Source organism: Corapipo altera, unplaced genomic scaffold (assembly GCF_003945725.1).
Source record: "Corapipo altera isolate COAL_440 unplaced genomic scaffold, ASM394572v1 134, whole genome shotgun sequence".
NCBI classification, from domain to species: domain Eukaryota; kingdom Metazoa; phylum Chordata; class Aves; order Passeriformes; family Pipridae; genus Corapipo; species Corapipo altera.
In genome coordinates, this window is record NW_020885059.1 from 340738 (window position 1) to 344949 (window position 4212).

At 51.8% G+C, this 4212-nt stretch overlaps 1 protein-coding gene across 2 annotated transcripts in view; it reads left to right on the plus strand.

The window, feature by feature from the left end:
* The window catches only part of SKAP1 (src kinase associated phosphoprotein 1), a 149593-nt gene that overhangs the window by 122186 nt on the left and 23195 nt on the right, over nt 1-4212 (plus strand). The gene's annotated exons all lie outside the window — the stretch shown is intronic.

Here is a 4212-nt window from a genome sequence, read left to right on the forward strand (position 1 = left end):
AACCATCCTTTTCCTCTTCTCCCCCTGACCCAAAATCCAAACCATCCCCTTCCTCTCCTCCCCCTGAACGAGGGAGGAAACCTCGGCCCCGCCACACGCTGATGGGAATGAACATCTCATGGCCCCAAAACTCGAAGGTTTCACCCCATTTCTTTGCTCAGGCTGGACCCCAAGAACAAACCCTCCCTGTTTTGGGGGTGGGTCTCATCAGTAAATTCGGGTGAAGCAGCTTTTAGAGGTTTTGCTCCCTCTCAGCTCGAGTCAGATTGAGTTTGGTGAGAGTGGGATCTCTGGGCTGTGTTACCTGGAAAATCAGAGCTGAGCTGATGGAAATGCTCCCTCCTGGGCATGGCAGGCAGGGCTGTAACACAATTACTGCCCTGCCACCAGATGATAAAATAACTGCATTAAAGACAAGCTGGTGCCCTCTCACGAGGGCTGGACAGACCCCACAGGCTCAGAGGGTGACAGGCCTGCAACATTTCTGGCTCTGCCAACAGAAATCAGGGGGTGACACAGCCCAGGGCTCGGCCAGCAGGTCACCTGAGCCTGTTCTGCCTCTGCCCTGAGGGTGGGAACCCCACCCTGAGAGCATCCAGCAGTGTCTGAGTTCAGGGATGGGGAAAAAAGAGGTCCTTGTTTCTTCTTCCTCATTGCAGAACTTTCTGTCCGGGCTGGTCCTTAAAAAGCACCAGGAGGTTTTGTTGTGCCCGAGACCTTCCCCTTGGAATTGCTGCCAAGGGGGAAGGAATGGCTTGTGGCATCCAGACAGTGCTGGGAGCAGAGCTGGAGCTCCAGGACACACCCTCAGCCTGTGTCCATCTTCCCTTCCTCTTCCCTTCCTCACCTTCCCTTCCTCACCTTCCCTTCCTCACCTTCGCTTCCTCTCTTCTCATCCTCGGCTCTTTGGCCCCCCCCTTCCCTCGGGAGCACCCTCAGCAGTCCCTGGGCTCAGCAGGAGCCTTGGGGTGCTCCCAGGATGGTGTTTGGGGGTGCTGATGGTCTGTCAGGGCTTCCAGCATTCCTGGCTTTCCACCATTCCTGGCTACCTTGGCTGAGGGTTTCCATCATTCCTGACTGCTTTGGCTGAAGTTTTCCAGCATTCCTGGTTTCCTTGATTGAGGTTTTCCAGCATTCCTGGCTTTCCATCATTCCTGGTTGCCTTGGCCAAGGGTTTCCAGCATTCCTGGCTTCCTTGATTGAGGTTTTCCATCATTCCTGGCTACCTTGGCTGAGGTTTTCCATCATTCCTGGCTACCTTGGCTGAGGTTTTCCAGCATTCCTGGCTTCCTTGATTGAGGTTTTCCTTCATTCCTGGCTTCCTTGATTGAGGTTTTCCAGCATTCCTGGCTACCTTGGCTGAGGTTTTCCAGCATTCCTGGCTGCCTTAGCCAAGGGTTTCCAGCATTCCTGGCTTTCCAGCATTCCTGACTGCCTTGACTGAGTGTTTCCAGCATCCCTGGCTACCTTGGTTGAGGTTCCCAGCATTCCTGGCTTTCCAGCATTCCTGGCTGCCTTGGCTGAGGTTTTCCATCATTCCTGGCTGCCTTGGCCAAGGCTTTCCAGTATTCCTGGCTTTCCAGCATTCCTGGTTCCCTTGGTTGAGGTTTTCCAGCATTCCTGGTTTTCCAGCATTCCTGGCTGCCTTGGTTGAGGTTTTCCAGCATTCCTGGTTTTCCAGCATTCCTGGCTGCCTTGCCACCCCTGTGACCCCGCAGTGAGCACAGGGAAAATCCCCATCCCAGCTGGAGCTTCTCCCTCCCTCGTGTCCCAAGTGAAAACTGAGAAAGAAAGAAAGAAGGAGAAGGAGGGAGGGGGGGGGAGGAAAAGAGAAGAGGAGGGAGATGAAGAGATAATTTCCTCAGCAAGTCATCGTCGTTAATGAAGTTTTACAAAAACAGACACAACCAAGGAAAAATAAAATTTCACAGGTGATAAATTTTTCCAATTTCCCTGGCAGAATTCGATGGGATTGTTAAATTAAGAGTGAAGGTGTCTGTTAGGAAGCAACGAGCAGTGATGGGTAATTTTATAGAGTGGAAAATTGAATCAAATTGCTACATTAAAACACAGCTCCTCTGAGGATGTGCCCGGGCAGCTCCGGGATGTGGGATCCACAGTGTTGGGATGCAGGGCCTGAGGGATCCTGGATGTTCCAGGGGGGCTCCAGACCCTGGGAATGGGTGCCCACGGGGTGTTAAAGGCGTTTTCCCACTGGTGGAGTGGCCAAGGTTGGGATGTTCCACCCAGGGAGAGGCAGCACAGCCCCCTGGGCTGGGTTTTCCAGCATTTCCCTTTGATTCATCCCTGGGAAATCCAAATATTGGCTGGGATCACACAGTGAGGTCGTGGGAAGGCAGAGCAGCACTTCCAGACTTGACTCCAGGAAAGCACCTGGATGCAGCAGGGCTGGGGGGCAGGGTGGGAGATGGATCCCATTCCTGGATTTCACAGCTCAGAATCCACCAGGAATGTGCCTGGGAATGTGGGAGCGGGACAAGGGGTGGAGCAGGCAGGGATGAGCCTGGTGGTGCCATCCCAGGGTGTCTGCACCCACCCTCTGGGAATCACCTGGGAAAAGGCACAGAGTGAGGGATCAGCAGGGAAGGAAAGGGAAACTGGGGCCCAAGGAATGAGCTCCTTGTCCAAGCCTTGGATGGGGTGATGGACACAGGGAGGGGGGGCCCTGCCTTGGATTCCTGGTGGAACACCCCCCATTCCATAAAATACGGGGGAGAATGGCCCAAGGTGGGAGAGGGAGGAAGGGCTGCTTGGAAAAATCTTCCCAATCCCTGCCTGGGGAGTGAGGATGGTGGGACCCCCCCCAGCCCGAGCTCGTCCCTGAGCTGTTCCAGCAAAGGAGCCCATCCCGGGAGGGAGCTCCCAGAAAATGGGAAGGGAACAGGGTGGATAAATCTCCCCAGGATCCCTGTGGCTCCCTTGGCTGCCCAGCTCCGTGTCCAGGCAGGAGCTGGCAGTGCCAGGATTCCCAGAGCTCTGCTCCCCTTGGAATGAGGGACACGGCGACGTTTCCTCCGTGCCACGTGTTTGTTTTCCTGCCGACGCTTCCCGAGGATCCCGTGTGTCCCAAGGATCCCCTGTGCGTGCCAGGAGGTGGGAGAAGGGCTCTGGGAAGAGGTTTCCCAAGGGCAGCCTGGCTCAGGGATGGAAGCAGTGCCGGCAGGATGCAGGCAGGGATGTGAGGATGTCCGTGGGGAAGCGTCACCCGCAGCAGCGGGGCGGGTGGTGCTGCCCCAGTTTTGGGGCTTTTCCTGGCACAGGAGCCTGGTTTCCGTGCCAAGATGGAATTTGGGGTTGTGCCACTGAGTTAAAGGCTGAAGGAATCCGGACAGAAGGATTTGGGACATGGGAATGATGCTGGGAGCCCAGGGCTGTCAGGGCTGTGCTTCCCTCCTCCTTTACAAATGCAAAGAGCAGGCAAGAGCCACTTTCAATAATTTATCTCAAAATCGATGCTAACGAGGTTCTGTCTGGTCGGGGGCCGAGTTTTACAATAAAGGCTGATTTATTTAGGAAAGATTTTTGGTGCCGCTTCCCGTCGGGAGGGGGAGCAGGCGCTGGGACCCTCCCGGCTCGGGATGTGATTTGCGAGGGGCGGCCGAGCCCTGACCTGGTTTGCATCGATCGGCTCCGGGATCGTCCCCGGCCTCCAGGAGCGATTCCTGCCGGCTCTGCCCGCAGGGAACGGCAGAGCCGAGTCCCCTGGGGTGTGACAGGGGCTCCTCTGCCCCGGGCTCGGCCGTGCCAGGGCTGCCCCTCCCTCCCCGAGAGGAGAGGGGGAGCAATTTCCGTGGGTGTTGGCTTTTGGAAAACCTTGGGAATTGGGTTTATTTATGTTATTTTATGTTGTTTCTATAATTTTATATTAATTTTATTTATTTTATATTTTATTAATTCATATTAATTTACATTATTTCACATTAATTTTATTTTTTTAAAATTATTAATATTATTTATATTAATTTGTATTCATATAATTTTATATTAATTCATTATTTTATAATCTATATTATTTAATAATATTTTATTATTTTATGTTATTTATATTATTTTCTATTAATTTTATTTATTTATTATTATATTGTTTTGGATTTTTATATTAATTTATATTTATGTTATTTTATATTATTTATATTGTTTTATATTATGTTATTTTGTATTATTTATATTATTTTATATCATTTATATTAT